Source organism: Pipra filicauda, unplaced genomic scaffold (assembly GCF_003945595.2).
Source record: "Pipra filicauda isolate LSUMZ 115617 unplaced genomic scaffold, ASM394559v2 scaffold80_size11013439_pilon, whole genome shotgun sequence".
Taxonomy (NCBI): Eukaryota; Metazoa; Chordata; class Aves; order Passeriformes; family Pipridae; genus Pipra; species Pipra filicauda.
Genome location: NW_024104987.1, coordinates 5,079,399 through 5,095,984, shown reverse-complemented (window position 1 = coordinate 5,095,984; position 16,586 = coordinate 5,079,399). Strand labels below are relative to the sequence as shown.

At 39.9% G+C, this 16,586-nt stretch overlaps 1 long non-coding RNA gene across 1 annotated transcript in view; it reads left to right on the top strand.

Annotated features, from left to right (window-relative positions):
- Window positions 1–639: 639 nt before the first annotated feature.
- Window positions 640–16,586, top strand: part of LOC120325056 — a 34,283-nt gene continuing 18,336 nt past the window's right edge. The window contains exons 1-3 of the long non-coding RNA XR_005566863.1: window positions 640–677; window positions 1,375–1,463; window positions 9,749–9,878. This is a non-coding gene — a long non-coding RNA (uncharacterized LOC120325056). The remainder of the gene's footprint in view (window positions 678–1,374; window positions 1,464–9,748; window positions 9,879–16,586) is intronic.

Sequence of the window (16,586 nt, the reverse complement as noted above, 5' to 3'; positions counted from 1 at the left end):
CTTGACTCTTTTTTTTTTTCTTTATTTTTTTCCCCCCTTAATCATGTAAACATGCATCCAGTGAGATGATTGAAGTGTGAAGTGCTTGCTTGCCAAGGTTTTTGATCACAACATTACTATGTGAAACAGCCATAACTTCTTCTTAGAGCACCAGTAAAACAAGGTAAAACAGCAGAGTGATAACTTGTACAAGGACCCCAGAATTCTCTTACTATGCAGGAAGAATGAAGCCTAACTAGAGTTCATTTCTGATTCACATCCCAAAGGGCATTTTGGCTTTTTTCTTTTTGCTACCATGGCTTCCACAGGGCTGCCAGTGCTGCATTTTCAGGTGTTTCCTTGCGTGCCCATGCAGAGGCCAAAAAATGTTTATTAAGGGGAAAAAACATCTAAACCACAACACCTGAAACTGAAACACTGGTGTCATAACAATACTTACAAAACATAATGAATATTCATAATGAAAGAGGTGCCCTTCTTGAGGAAGATGTAGTTGACCTATGGTTGGACTCAGTGATCTTGAATTCCTTTCCAACCAAAGTGATTCTATGGTTCTATGACATAATGGTTGAAAATCATGCCCGTGGTCATCTGGTGATTAACTCGCCCACAAATACATTTGCCATAACAACAAAAGGTGTGCTTGAAATAACATCTGTCCATGCAGAAAAATATCAGTGAGTGTCTGAACCAACAGTGGCATTGAGAATTGCAGTAAACTACACAGCCAACCCAAGGCGTTGTGTGTGGGTAGATCACAGCAGGTTTGGTGACGTGCAGAAATCCTGAGCTATCTAATGGGTGGCAGAAATGATTTTTCTTTAGCCCAGTGTTTATTTTGTCATTGTTTTCTCAGCCACCTTAAGCACATGTCAGCACTGGCCATTAGAGAGATAAAAGGGCCTGAGTAGATCAGTATGGGGCTGGAATTCTGTCCTCAGTCTCTCAAAAGAGAGAGATTAAATTTGTGTGCTGGGTCGTTCATGCGGTAAATACGATGAAGGAGGAAAGCAGAAAGTTTTATATAAAATTGATAGTATTTTCAGCCCAGAAACATGGGAGTTAATGTATTGGATCAGTGCAGTGTCTATGTAGCCCATATCTGTCACAGAAAGGGTTTAAACCACAGGCTTCAAAGGCAATACAAACAAAAGGCAATTGCAGTCTGAGGAACTCAAGGGGAAAATTTTTTCCCATCTTCCAAGACAGGAAAAACTCTAGAAACTTTCTATGAAGCACTGCAGTTTATATCCCTTCTAAAGCATTTAAGGGCTGAGGTTTTTGTCTTGAACTTATAATTACAGCTCTAGATATCATTGATATTCTTGCAAATGTCTGATCTCTATAATTCCTCATGAGCTTTCGTGCTCACAGATACACTGAGTCAAGAAATCCCACGGTCTGACTGTTCCTTTTTGCCCTGAGTTTTGAGAATGACATTTGCTGCTGCTGGAAAGAGGAATGTGAGTTCATCAGCTTTGTTCCCTCTCTACAAAATGGGAGTTGTAGTGCAGATACCACAACAGTGTAAGAGAGAAAAGCCATGTCCTTGATACATCAGCCACAGTGACTCCTAAACTGTGGTTCCACCTGGAGGCAGGGGGAAGCAAAGTGTCAGTCCTGAATTTATGCCCCAGGTCAGTGGCAGCACAAAGAATGGCTGCCCATTTGACCCAAGTCTGCACCAGCTAAGTGATAAACATGGCAAAGAATATAACCTATCCAGTAGCATGCAGTAAAGGACTGCTTTAATCTCGATTTTTTTATACTGTGTGTGAAATTAAGGAGGAGGAGTAAAAGCAGTGAATATGATGCAGACCTCTATCTGATAGATGGTTAATAATCAAAATGTAACATACCCAACAAATGTAACTAGGGAGAGTCAAGTGAGTGTCTTTTTTTATTCATGTTCTTTGTAGCTGCCTTAAGGTGTTTGCTGTAGTGAATTGCAGATTGATATTTCCTGGCAACATATTTACATAAAAGGAAGTTAAAACAAAAAGCTTTGCCGGGAAAATGCTCTGTGCCCAAGACTACTTTCACATTCATTTTAACTCTTTTGCTTGTGACTGAATGGGTTATTCCAGCCTTGCTCTCAGTAATTGATTGATGACTGTCCTCCCTTTCGTGAGGATGTAACATAAGAAGCTGGGCAAAATGGAAGAAGCTTTTGAAGTGCCAAAGTGGCATGAGAGGAAAACCCAGTCCGTGATTTGGAGACTGCTGCAGGTGTTTAACCATCTGTATCTCTCCAAGAAGTGAAGGTTGCTAAGTGACCAGTGCTGCTGGTCCAATAGTGAATCAACCAAAATGTTCATTCCTGCCTCTTTCTACTGCTGAGACCAGTTGGGTGTTTCATGAGTGGGTCCTGAATATGCTCATTTCTGCCAGTCACGATGCACAAAACTCAAGCCAAAACTGAGCTTGGCTTGTAACTTCAGCCAAGAGCTTCCCCACAGATTTTCTTGGAGGTTGCTGTGAAATTCATGGCAATCGTAGCTGGCTCTCATTATGCTAAACAGCCTTTCAACAAACACCTGAAGGCAGCAAATAGCTCAGTATGGGATGCCACTGTGGGGGCTGGAAAGTGCTGTGTTTCCTTAATGGATGGCCTGGGAAGGGGAACTATGATGCACTGCTACGAACCAGCAAAGGTTGTTTCTTAAAGTAATATTGATAGAGAAAGTTCCAGCCTATTCACGTTCAACTCCATCCATATTATAAATGGTAAAGAAAATAGCTAAAGTGAGAACTTTATATCTATATTCCCACTGTCACAGTATGCATTATAGGAATGCTTTGCATTGGCAGTCGAGTGTAGTAGCTAAATAAAGAAGGAATGAGGATCTGACTCTGCTCCAAGCTGTGCCATGTACAAATGACCTTGTACTCTGCACAGGAAAAATGAATGCAACAATACCTGCCTTGCTAAAACACCTTGAGAAGTCATGTAAAAGAGTAGAGCATTCATACTCCTATTTGGTAACATACAAACACAGGTTTGTTTTAGAAAACAGTGAAAAAAGAGAATCATGTGCCTATATTTTGATGAGGGGACAAGTTGTGGCTGCTTTTCCCTAAAATATTCATTACTAGATGTACCTTTCCCATCAAGTGGCTGTAAAAGCTGATGTAATGGGGTTCAGGATTTCTGAATAGCTGTGTAAGAGGGTTTTTTTCCTCAGTTTGCAGCTCACTGGGGGTTTGTTTTTAAACTGCAGGTTTAGGTATTTACAGTGCAAAGCAGGTCCTCAGTTGTTCAGAGATGGTATAATGGTGGCTGAATGTGAAAGATCTCATAGCAGTGCATTTGGGGAGAGAATCAGGGTTGGATAATTCTGGAGAGGGTTTAAGACTGGGTTGAATTACTGGTTCTGACAGGGATCAGCTCAGGTGCCTGTTGCAAGATATGGGCTCTGCATGACTTAAAATTGAAGCTATGCACTAGAGCAAGGTCCTCAGGCAAGGGATGCTGCTTTCCATTCTTTTAGATGATGTCATGCAATGCCCATTGTCAGCCTGTGTGCAACCTGTGTGAGCCTATTTGGTGATTGTACTTGTCAGTAATTTCTAACCTGTCATTTATTTAATCTACCAGGTCCATTTCCATCCTGGTTTGTTGAGGCACATGTAGGTTTGGTTATGCTCAAGTGCTTAAAATTAACGGTTTCTCATAAGAAACTTGCAGCTGTAGTCATGCCTCTGGTCTTGATTTTGGCCAGTTGCTTCCATGCACGTTCCTTTCCTTTAATACTTTCTTTTAGTTTCTGTCTTCTAGTGTTTTTATTATTTAGCACACTGCTCAGCCTTCACTGAAGTGCCTAAAAAGAATCTGGCTTATGGGAATATCTTGTAATAAAACATACTGGAAAAGGAGGACTTTGACAAGTGTACAAAACAAGAGTGATAGTTTTATAATCTCTAATTAAAAAAAAAAAAAAAAAAAAAACCACAGTAGAAGGTAAATTATAGGAGCAACTGTACCCCAGACCCCAAAAGGTGACTTGAGCTCTGTGAAGAGATTTTCTGAGTCATGCTTGATGTATCTACAGTGTTAAACCTCACTGTGGCTGTCTGAAACATTCAGCACAGCAGGGTGGAGTTCAGCCTCTCTCCAGCATTAGAATAACATCTGCTCCTCATCCTCACACCCTACAGAAAGTACCACGTGTGGTTGAGGGTGCAGCGTTCTGAACCTAGAGAGCAAGTCACAAAGCTGCTTCTTCACCCTTCAGTTAATGAGCAAATAGGGCAAGATCTCTTCCAAAGGCACATTCATTATGATTCTAATTAGTAATACGTATAAAATTGATTTGCATACCTAAAGGAAGAAAAACTCCCTCTGAGAAAAGCTAGAATTACCGGCTTAGGAAAAATAAAAGATGATTCTCTAAAGCAAATCTCATATTTTCTGCTGCAATTAGCTGGGGTGTTTTAAATTGTTTATCCTAAGCCTTTAAACATCTTTTAAAGTATCAAGTGGCTGACTCTGTTCTTGGAATCAAAATACAGCTGACTTGAAATCAAAAGAGTTTTAAGATTCTACTTAGATCCACCAGGTTGTTCTGATGATGCAAATCTTTGAGCTGATATTATGTCAAGATAAACTGACAAAAAGCAAACCAACACATTTTTATATTCCTCTACATTGTAAAGTATACAAGGACAGGAAATCTGTCATTTTGTGTGTCTGTGAAGTATCAAACACTTTTTCATGATTCATAAATAATGAATAGGAGGAGTGTTTTTTAAAATTATGTTGCAGCAAAAATCTCTGGCATTCACATAATGTCTTGGATGATCAAGTGCTTTACAGATATTAATTAAAGCTGATTTGAATCAGCAGAACAATATTGAGAGTGGTCTATTAAACAGGCCAGAATGAATAATAATAGTATTGAAATTATACATACCAGTACTTCAAATTGCATTGTAGGAATGATATCCATGATCCATGGCTATTAATAGTCTTTACTGGCCTGAGCAATGCTCTGAGTTCCAGTTCTGTGTAATTAAACCCTGGCACTGAAGAGAAGAGTGTTGTTAGAACTGTTTGTTTTATGCTAAAACATATGTTGAAACAAGTCATATTTGCAATCCAACATGCATTCAGTGTTTTAAAGCAAACGTGTGGCAGAAATATGTCTAATCTAATTACAAGTGGCTCAGAATTCAGCAGGAGAACTGCAGATTCAAGCAGTAGCTCTGGAAAGATGCTCTGAAAATTGCTTGAGATGATTTTTTCCTTCTAAGCTTTTGAGTGTAGCCACAGTCTGGATGTTTGACAGCCTTGGAAAGCAGGGTCCTGCTCTTGGCTAGCACTCTGTGGAGCTATTGTCATACAAATAGGTTATTTAGAGGCATGACTTCATTCAAATTATGTAGATATTAAATTCTTTGCTGAGTTTAGGACTCCTTTAATACCTGTATTCAAACCTCACAATTGAAATGCTGCACAGCAGTGTGCCTCAAAATTCCCAGTGACCACAATGGACTTTCAATAAGGTGATGTTCTTTCAGAGGCAAAATGATCATTTAGCCCATAATATGGTGGACAAAAACTGTTTAATTTAGAAATTAACATGTGTGCGTATATATGTACATGTGTTTATGTAATAATCCTTCAAGTGTCAATGAAAACACAATCTATTGACATGCTGTAATTGTTTATGTTCTACCATGCAGAATAATAGCCCTTTTTCTAACATATATACAACCATTTCTTCCCCCATGTATCTTGATATATAATATGTAGCTTCTAATTGGAATAGAATACTTAGGATCTGAAAATTCAGGCAAATAATTTCCATTGTTTCTTACCAAAATGTGCACCCACTGCTGCAAGAAACATAGACAGTTTCTGGCAGGGAAGATAATTTTCTAGCTCTGCTAGAAAAAAACTGTTGCTAGGTTATTTGGTTGTTTATTTAGGGATATCTCTCAAAGTTAATTTTATCAGATAATATCAGTGAGGAGGACTGAAAAGAGTGAGAATTTCTTTTCAAAAACCCCAAACAAACAGCACAAATACCAAGCCCACCTGCAGCACATCCATATTTATTTGTCACAGTGATGCTAAAAGCAGGAAGCAGCCAGTGCCTGAGCCATCCATCAGTTGGACACATCACATATTTATCGTTATTAGGAGAACGTGGATTGATGGCCAGCGAGTACAACTCTGAGTTATCAAACTTCCACTGTTCACATCTTTGTAAAAGGGAAGCACCAGTTCCTCAAGGTTGTTACACTGGTGACCATCACCACGGTCTGAGTTTTGAAGAGGAAGTAATAAGATAATGTTGACACTGGGTACATGTTTAGGAGGCATCACCTGTCCTGTACAAGGGGAGGGAGAAAGAAAATTAGCTGAAATTATGTTGCTGTTGTTTTGAGTGCCTTATGTCTAGTCCTCCGTGAACAGCTTTTATTTTTATAAAGCAAGTTTACTGGGAAAAAAAATTACATAAAATGTGGCTCTTGACCTTCTGGAGGCACAGCAATATGATTTACCAAAGGCACTTGTGAAGCACAATTCTGGGCTCACAAGTTTGTCATGTGCTCTCTGCTCTTTCCTCTTAGTTCTTCTTAATTCTTGGAGGAAAAGTACAAGTATTTCTAAAACCATAATTATTCTATACATGATTACCTAAAATACATATTGTGATGAGAATAAAGCTCAGAGGCTGGAGACTATCCAAGACCACAGGAACAGGAATCCATAAACAAGCTCATCCAATATATTGTCATCAGGAGACATATATTTATGGTGAAATGGCTTTCAGAGTAGAAACTATTGGATCCTCTTTTTTTTATCTGTTTTCTGGCAGAGGAATGATTTAAAGTGAACCTCAGCTCACATTTCAAATAATAGATGACAGGAGCTCATCCATTTCAATGCAATTCATTGTACTGCATATGTATGGGGGAGATTTCAAAAGAAAACCAGAGACTGTTATTTCCAAGTGAGCCACTAGATTTTTAAATGTGGTATTTCCTCCTCACTTTCCTTCTTATTAAGGTTATTGGTTTCCCTGAGTAGAAGACTGCACTGTTATTTTGGATATTCCTCTTTGTATGCTCTTTGACACCAGCTCCAGAGCCAGGGATAGGATAGGGTACTTTTTTTAGTTTGGTCCTCTGAATGTTCTTTGACAGCTTAATTTTTTGGTTTATTGTTTTGTTGTTGTTGTTCTCAAGTGTTACTTTCCTACTTCATTCACCTAATGTACAATTCACTGTCCTGAAAAATTGTCAGAGCTCTGATCTCTGTCCTCCCAGGTGTCTGAAATACATGAACTTCAATTCTCTTCAATATCATAAAGTAATATCATTTATCTATTATAGAGTTCAGGGCTGAGTCTGGGGAGGGGGTGAGGAATGTTTTTACTGATCTATTTTATCTGAATTCTGGATAAAGACATTTCCTATTAAAAATATTCTTTTGTTTGAGACTCACAGGTCAGACTGAGTGTAGCTGAATGTTTCTAGGAAAGCCAAGCTGAGAGTGCTGGGTAATCTGGAGCCTGAAATTTTCGTTGGACACCAATGTCCTGACTGAAATTCCAGGCATGGCAGAGGATGACTGCCTCACACAAAGTGAATCAGAGGCTGTTCAGGGGGTTTTGTCCTAATTTTTAATGGATGAGTCCCCCCCCCATCCATTACTTCAGAGATGCTTTAGCACTGTTTGGACTTGATATACCAGGTCCTTAATGCATATGCTGCATGGAAACCGAGGCAGATTCCAGCATAAAATGTGGCAGAGTTGCTCTAGGAGAAAAATCAATCTTTTGTGGTTCCAGGCAGTTTTCCTCCATGAACAGAATGTTTTATTTTTGGAGACAACTGCTGTATGACATGAATGACAGATATGATTTCTCTTTGAAGGAAACAAAGTGCACAGTCAGTGTTTTACTTTCCAGTGAGCTGCAAACTTATGGTGATCTTCAGCTGATGAAAGCAAAAAGAAATTATTCTAAAATGATGAGGGTCAGGGCATTTTGGTACAGTAGAATTGAATGCTCTTGCCACCATAAAGTGCTGCACATTAGTGTTGACTGGAAAGGCTTTCATCAAGACATTCACAAAACCAAAAGACATCAGATTAAACAGCAACCTGAGACCTGGCAGTGAGTGAATCTTGGGGCAAGAAGGGGATATATGTGCCAAACCAGTTTAAGTGACAGGATTCTCTTTGTATCTGTTTGTTTATCACCTGTTCTTCTTCTTAATTCCCCTTTCATTCAATTAATTTCCCTGCTCTTGGGAAAAGTCAAATTTAATAATGCCAACCTGCACAGAAAAAGTTATGCATATTCATGAAAGCTCATGAATTATTGGCAAGATCAAGTTGACACAACTTTGATAAAGGCAAAAGGCAATTAAAGGTACTTGTCTTGCAAAAAAATAGATCTCAGCTGAAGATTTTTGTCTTGATCACGTGTCATTTGAAATATATTTTGATGAAAAATGAGACATTGAAGGGTATCAATTAAGGATCCCGTGTCTGTAGAGTTCTGTCCCTGTTCTCAGAAGTGTAATGTACTTTAAATCCCTAGAAATTCAGGAATTTTTAAAAGGATCTCTGGGGTTAAAATTTAAATTCAGAAAACCCAGGAAGTTTGCAGGGCATTCAGTTTGTCTAATTCTAGGGAAAACATCTTCTGCCTCTTTTTTTGTCATTTTGAGGGAATTGACTCACTGACTGTAGGGAAGATTTCTGTGACTGTCATGAGATCTTCAAAATGTGATGACTGGCATGGATAAAAATTCTTGACACAACAGTGTCCTGTCAGAAAATACAGATGAATCAAAATGTGTTTCTCAGGGATACATAAAATTCTTCCAAGTTATAGGTGGAAAAATATATAAGTTAGGAGATTCGACTTTGTCATTGCATTTCACCTCATTCCACTTGGAATTTTATATGTTGTCCCTTGTTATTACCTTTCAATGAAATGCTTCTGTGCTACTGGGACTGTATCACTGAGAATTTCTGCTCACCTGAAAATGTTGAAACTTGCTGGTTTTTTTTCTGATCTGACACACAACAAGTTTCCTTCTGTTCCTTTCTGGAATGGAAGTTCTGATTTCCAGCTGTGGCCTTGGATTTCCAAGCCTGTCCTCAATTTTTGTGTGGTCAAACTAAGCCTGTGGAAGCTCAATCCACAGCATAGCAACTGTTTTGAGAAACCCACCAACCAATGCAAAACCATTAAGATGTTGCAAAGACTTGTCTGCAGAAAAAAAAAAAAAGTGAGGAATTTTTGCCTCACATATGCCTTTAAAAGATCCTATTTCTGGAGTTAAGCCCTCTATTTCAGTCCCCTGTTTCCTTCTCTTTCCATTCCTATATCAGGCTCCTAAAATCAAAGTCGAGCTTGAAGGAAATAAGAGAATTTTTCTGGTTGTGCCAAAGGAAGGATCTGTTATCCCCCTGCTCAGGGAAGGTAATCCTGGGGCTGGTGAGCTCAGCTGCAGTGCAGGAGCTGTGCCAGCACGGATGGATCATGGACAGCTGGGATTAGGGAGCTCTGAAGTGTGGGCTTCCTAAATTGCCATCTTGTGGGCACGCCAGGAGCCTCATCAGATTGGTGTCATTGGGCACATACCGGATATATTGCACTGTAGCTTTTGAAATAGTAACAAGAAAATCAGTTTGTAGCTTCTCCTAAGAGTACTCCTTCAGGAGGATGTGTTCTGTTTAATCAGGTAAACCCACACACTCCTGCTGTGTTTGCATTTGTAGGGTAGAAGAAAGCAGGATGAAATGCATAGCAATTAGTAACTTCCCCATGAAAACATGTACAGGAACCTTTTCAGTTTTAGTGCTGGAGCTTGCAAGCAAGTCTGGGAGGCGTGGAAGGGCTTTACATAAGGTATGATCCCAACAGTTCATACAATTAGCAAAAATTAACATATATTAACATGGTGCTGGATTTTTCGTTGCTGCTTTTAACAGCCTGTATTCTGGAGAAAACTGCATTCTCTAATTGAGCATATAAATGTGGCGTTACTTCTTATTCATGTTGTCTTGGTGTTTAACAGAAAGATAATTTTAATCATGCAGGCTGGTATTTGTGAGCCTTTTGAGAGCATTCCTTGGGTGCCAAGCCTCATTGTTTCTCCTGCTGCCGTTTTCCTTGAAGGGAAAACTCAAGGACTCCACGCTCAAGGATGTATTTTCTGCACTGATGATGCTACATCTCTCCCATACAACAGAAGCTACATTCCCATGGAATTGCTTTTGGTTTAGGTGAAGAGCATCACAAAATGAGAAAGAGGAAAAACTGCTGGTGGGTTTTATTGTTTGGTTGGGTTTTCCCTTCACAAAAGGACATGGGGTGAGCCAGGTGCTCATCATGGGGCACTTGGCAGCGGTGTCTGGGTGTCAAGAGGATGGGGCCAGGCTCTTTTCAGTGGTGCCCAGCAACAGGATAAGGGGGCACAAACTGAAACACAGCGAGTTCCATCTGAATATGAGGAAGAATTTGTTTACTGAGGGGGTGACAGAGCATGGAACAGGCTGCCCAGAGAGGTTGTGGAGTCTCCTTCTCTGGAGACATTCAAAGCCTGCCTGGACATGTGATCCTGCATGGCCTGGTCTGGGTGACCCTCCTTCAGCAGGGGGTTGGACCAGATGGTCTCCAGAGGTCCCTTTCAAACCCAACCATCCTGTGATGCTGTGACTTGGGCAAAAAGCCTGTAAACTATTCTCTGACAAGATAAACTGTGATTTGCATCTTTTTTTTTTGAATGGAAGTAATTGACCGTTTCATGAGATAAATGTAATGTGCCCCTACCTCTCTTCTGCACCAACTTCACTTGCAGTCAGTGCAAAATGGCTCCTTGTCCCTGTAACTGAGACAAATCCTTGGTTATTCCAGCCCATAACGTAGTGGGAGCAATGAACTGGTTAATCAGCTGCAGTTATTTTTCAAAAACAGATTTTAAACACTTCCTGAGTTGTTGTTACAGAAAGTAATAACTTTCCTGAGAAACAACTAATCAGGCAGTCCAGTGATGGATTTTCTTCTTAGTTTGCTACCATTTCTCCTCACTGCTCAGCCTTGCTGGGTATTTGATGCTATAATAATTGCAGTAAAAGTTCAGCTGCTTTTTTGCAAAGTACAGCACTGTGCTGCATCTCTTTGTTGCTCACCATTTCTGCTTTTTAGAGCATCCCACTGACAGGAGCTGGTTCCCCTCCATGGCACAGAGGGACCAGGTCTGTGAGGGTTGACTTGATTTCTGTGTTGACTTCAAGGTTTCCAAGGACAAAAGGGCTTTCCCTGTGGCAAGGAGCTCAAACTGTCTTAGATCAGAGATACAAAACCATCCACCTGAGGAGTTCTGCATCTGGGTTATCTACAGTGACAGGGGGGGTTGGTACCCCTGGAAACTATTTTTACAGCTCTGCTTCTGGCAGCCCCCAGGAAGGTAAAAACGATAACCCAGGGGAAAGCATCTCCAGGACTGGGAAAAATTATGTGCTAGTAGATAAAAGCAGGGAGATCCCTTTGCAGAAAAAAAGAGCAGAAGGGACAAAAAGGAAAGCAGAGCCTAAAGAGGGCTGTAAATATCAGTGACATGTTAAATATCAGGTCTGGAAAGAGCAGCCCCATTGTTTTTGCAGCATGTCCTTTCTGGACCAGGAGGGATCAATGAAGATTCCATGGAAAATGCTGAGCTCTCTTCTTTAGCAGAACTTTAGTAACACCTGGAACATTGACAAAGTCATGAGGCCTCATTTAATGCTTGTTGAGCCTGTCTTTCAGCACGTGTGGCAAAGCCATTTTTGTAGGGCTGCAGTCAGGTTTTGACTCATCTGCCACGCTAAACCAAGTGAAACAAGAACATGAGCTGGGAATGAGAATGTAAATGTGATTTCATGGCACTGTGATCAAGCAGATACAGTTGTTTATTGATACAGGCTTGAGAGAAGACAGTGTCAGAGGAATGAAAACAAAAATAGCCTCAGATCTGTTTACATAGAGATTTTTCACCTCCATCAAACGTTGGAATTGATGTTTCATGTGCCAAACTGAGCCTCATGATTCCTGCAGACAGGCCATGTCCATGGAAAACTTCTTCCATTTTCCTGGGGTTTAGTCACCCTTGTAAAAATAGAAAACTTTTATTTTTGTTTTCCCCACAGAGATTATTACTAGCTTTTAAAACTTTCTCTATGAAATTATACCCTCACAATTCATTCTAGTGCTGAAGGTGTCATTTTTTTCAAATGTATAGTTTAAACACTCGAAAAGTATTGAAAAGTCTATTTGGACTATTATGGGATCCTTTAAAAACCTTTTTGGAACACAAGCTCATATTTTAAATATTGCTTTACTGATGTGAATAGTTGATTTCTTTTTGAATTTTTGACATTGTTTTAGGGGTTCTGAAACTCTTGACAGTCTAAACTCAATACCTTGGGTCAATAGTTAGTAGACAGTGATATATTTTTGGCTGATGAGCATTTGCATGACAGAGGTAATGTTAAATAGGCCTCCTTGGTATAAGGTGAAAGGGAAGAGGCAGAGGAGGTGAGTTCTGGTGTTTGTCTGAGCCTTTGTGAAGCAGATTTCCAGCACACACAGCTCCCGTGAGTTGGTTAAGGGTGTGGCAGGAGCCTTTTTTACCAGTAAGTGGATTAGTGGGATCAGGACTTGATGGCATTTGCTTTAGTCAGGTTCTTTGCAAAGGGAATATTGGAGGATCCAAATCTCAGGCAGCTGCTTTTCAGTCACTCTGAATTCCAACCAAAAATGGGGTTTTTTTCAACCCTGGGCAATCAGGACTTTGAGTGTACCAGCTTTTCTAGTCTGCAGATGAAACAAGCACTCCAGATTATTCAGAAACAATAGAGAGTCTGATTGTTTAATACACTGATAAAAATGTGTTTAAAAAATAAATTATCTACTAGCTGCTGGGATTGCTTGAAATTCCATTAAACACTAATGAGAGGAGGCATCACAGACAAATTAATAAACACCCTCTGCACCAACCTAGAAAATGCCAGCCTAAAACCTTTGATGCTAAACTGATTAAAATGAGAAACATATTTCATGTGAAACCGCTCAGCATATTTCAGTGTATTAATTGAGGCATAATGAAAATGGAAGATACGGCACAGAAAAGGGAGAATACACATTATAAAACAGACCACAGACCTGCAAAACAGTCACATGGAACTGCAGCCTTGGTTTCATGCATATGAGCAATTCCATAGCAGTGGAAAGGTCACAGAAGAAAGTTAAATATATTCAGATTTTAGTGCATTTTCTTGGGTAAAATCAAAGAGAGGGATTTTTGTTTTCCAGTGAATTTTTGCATGAGTTACAGGATCATAAATTCTTTATACATATGAAAAATCACCCAATCCTGTATCTCCCATTGGTTCTGTAGGATAACTTGCACCGGGGGTGAGGGAAAAGTTGAAGTGAAACAGTGTTGGATTTAAAAGGCAGATCTCACGTATTATACCTTGCATTAATAAGAGTAAGTTAGAAAAGAGAGAGAAAAGAAAATTGTTTTCAGGGAAGAAAAAGGGAAAAATGTCCAAGACAGTGTGTGTTTTCAGTGCTTTGCCCTTCAATGAAAAGGACTTGCCAAAACCACCAGCACGCCTTGCAGAAGCTGGAGATGATGGAGATAAAACAATCTCCTGAAGAAACTCAGCTTTGTTGCACAGCACGAGATAAAAGCATGTGCAGATCATGTCATTGAATCCTAGGGCACAGATATTTGTCCCTCCTGGACAAAGAGGGAGGCTGGGGGGGCCTGAATTTATGTCTCCTGAGGAACAGAGTTGGAGGAGTAGGGATAAACCTTTTCAGCAGAGAGCTCTGGCCTCTCCCTGAGCTCCTGCAGGGAAAATACTTCAGGCAGGAGCAGCACTGTGCCAGTCAGACGTGGTCCTTGGAATTCCTGTGTCTATTCATCAGGTGTCTGTCACCTGGAGTAAGCAGTGCTGTGTGTTAGCCTTCCTCCAGTGACAAATATATGCAGAGATAGTGTATGATTTAGTATGGCCATGCCCTACAAGTAAAAGTGCCATCAGGTGGTGATACAGAGCACATGAAGTGTGATTGAAAATCTGCCATGCCCACAGTTGTCATTATCTGGGGTGACAATCTCGCTGGTGTAGAGAGACAGGGAGTTTATGGGGAGACTCTGTGATGTGCTATGAATCATGCCCAGTCATCTTCACTATATATTTGTGATCTATATAAAAATTGGGTCCTAGATAGGAGTAGCTATGAATTGAGCCCTTTCAAATGAGTATTTAAAAACCAAAACAACCCAACCAAATCCCACAATGCTTTTTGTACATATATATATATATATGCACACAAGCATTTCTTTATTTGTATTGTTCCTAATTTTTTAAGCAGTGTTGGGGCCTCTCTTTCTGCAGGAACAATTTGAACTAAACAAAAGGTACTTTTAAACAAAATTGAGCCATCTCATTTGTCTGTTCAATGTCAGCAACAGAGGGATGGATTAGTTGGTTACCATGAAAGCAATAAAATCACAATCTTCATCTCAGTCAGGTCCAGATCCAAAACCTCTTTAAACCAGCAGGAATCTGTGAATTAAATTCACTGGATTTTACAGCAAAGTAAATAGCTGCTCCACTTCACCTTGTAATTCTTTTTGACCACTGTTACAAAGTTCATATTTAACTATATTCCTCCAGAAATGAAAAACAATTTTTTTTCCAGCTTTTGGAAAACTGGTATAAAACATGTCTGTTGTTATCTATATGAATCAAACCTGCATCAGTGAGGTGTGACACAGAGCACAAAGACTTCTTTCATCGAAATCAGTTGGAGAAGGAACAGCCCGTTATTCACTTTTGATGGAAAGGGAAGAGAAATAAAAACACCACAATAAAAAATAAAGCAGTAGAAATTAATAACATGCACCCCAAACCACAGGTGCATGCTTGGAAATGTCTGAAAGCAGGTTCTTCCTCTGGTAGTCATGGATCTTACTTTTCCCCTGGGGATGTAAGATGGTAAATATTTGATGGTATATCAGTATACCATTTATATTAATTTAATATACTCCCAAACAAAGCATTTCGGTATCTATAGTTACATATTGCCATCAAGCAGATTGCAGAGTATCACAGTGTATTTACAAGGCTAATTCAATCTTACCCTTAAATCTTTTTACTGTCTGAAAGATGAGGAACTAAGTGTGCTTTAATATTTTGAAATAAAGCACATAAATCCCTGGCAAGTCTGATGTGAGCTCTCTGGTTGTTGCATTCTTACCTTAACCAAGCTTTCTGTATGTTAACTGAGAAATCCCAACACTTCTGTATTGAAAGATATCCTGAATGTTTTATATTGCTCTAAGGAAAATTTTTGTTTGTGGATAGGGTGTTTTGGTTTTGGATAAGACTTCAAATGTTATTGAAATATTTAAGGAAAATCACAAGATATGTTAAAACTGAATCCTCTTGATTTCATACTAATGGAGCAGAGAGCTTTGAGGAGTAAAGGAACTGAAAGTGTAGTGTAAGTGTGGTAGAGAATGCTGATCTGTGGTGACCAAAACTCATTGCTCCCAGAGCCTATGTCAATAATAGTTTTGATTTGGGTGGGCTGAATCTATGGAAAATAAAGGCTTTTTCCCTTAGGATTGGTTTGTGTCAGTGGTGAAGGTGAGTTTCTGAGCACGGGCACACTGACTTAGACAAATGAAAATTGTTTTCCAGTTTTTCACCTTCGCCCAGTTCTCTGGCAGCTTCTTTGGAAGGCTACTGGTTATAATTTCTGTACCATTCCTAATGTTTGTATGGCTTTGTTCTTCACTTGATGAAGCCAGAAGCATAGAAAAGCCATGAGACCAGGGCTTGTGTAATATGCAAAGCTTTATTTGAAGCTCGAACTGCACTAATTAGCTTTTGTTATGGATTCATCCTGGTTTGTGCTGGAAAACTGACACTAGAGCCAACCCTTCTTAGGCATCATTATTATCAAGAGCAGCACTAAGATTTGGTTGCTAATGATACATTGGTTTGCTTGGGGAGCAGTGCAGTAAAACCCCTGGTGTGGAACTGCCAGAGCAGCTCAGAGGATGAACCACCAGCATTGCAGGGCTCTGGAACAAACAGTTGTACATTTTTCTTACCTCTTTCTCATTAACTTTTTAAAGCCTCTGCTGGCTTTGTGGGCTTATTGCTGGGAGTTCCAAATGATGGATGGAGGGAGAAAGGAAAGGCAGGTTGTGCTGCACAGTCACTGCTCTGTGGTGTTGGATTTTTATCCTGAGCTCATAAAAAGCCAGGACAGGTCTGAGCAAACAACTTACTGGTGCTCCTTCCCACAGCAGGGCTGCCCATGATTAGTGACTGCCCTAATGCTGTGTCTCTCATATCTGTTTGCTGTTTTCTTGCTCCTTTCAGCTGGTAATTCTGCAAAGGTGGACTTCCCTGAGCTCACACCTTCCAGAGGTTCTGTCTGGGCTGAACTGATCTCCCATGGGGCAAAGTTTAAATCATGACTCTGCCCAAGTCAGTGGAAATAACCCTATTCCAAGCATGGTTTTTGTTTTTTTAATCCAGTGACTTC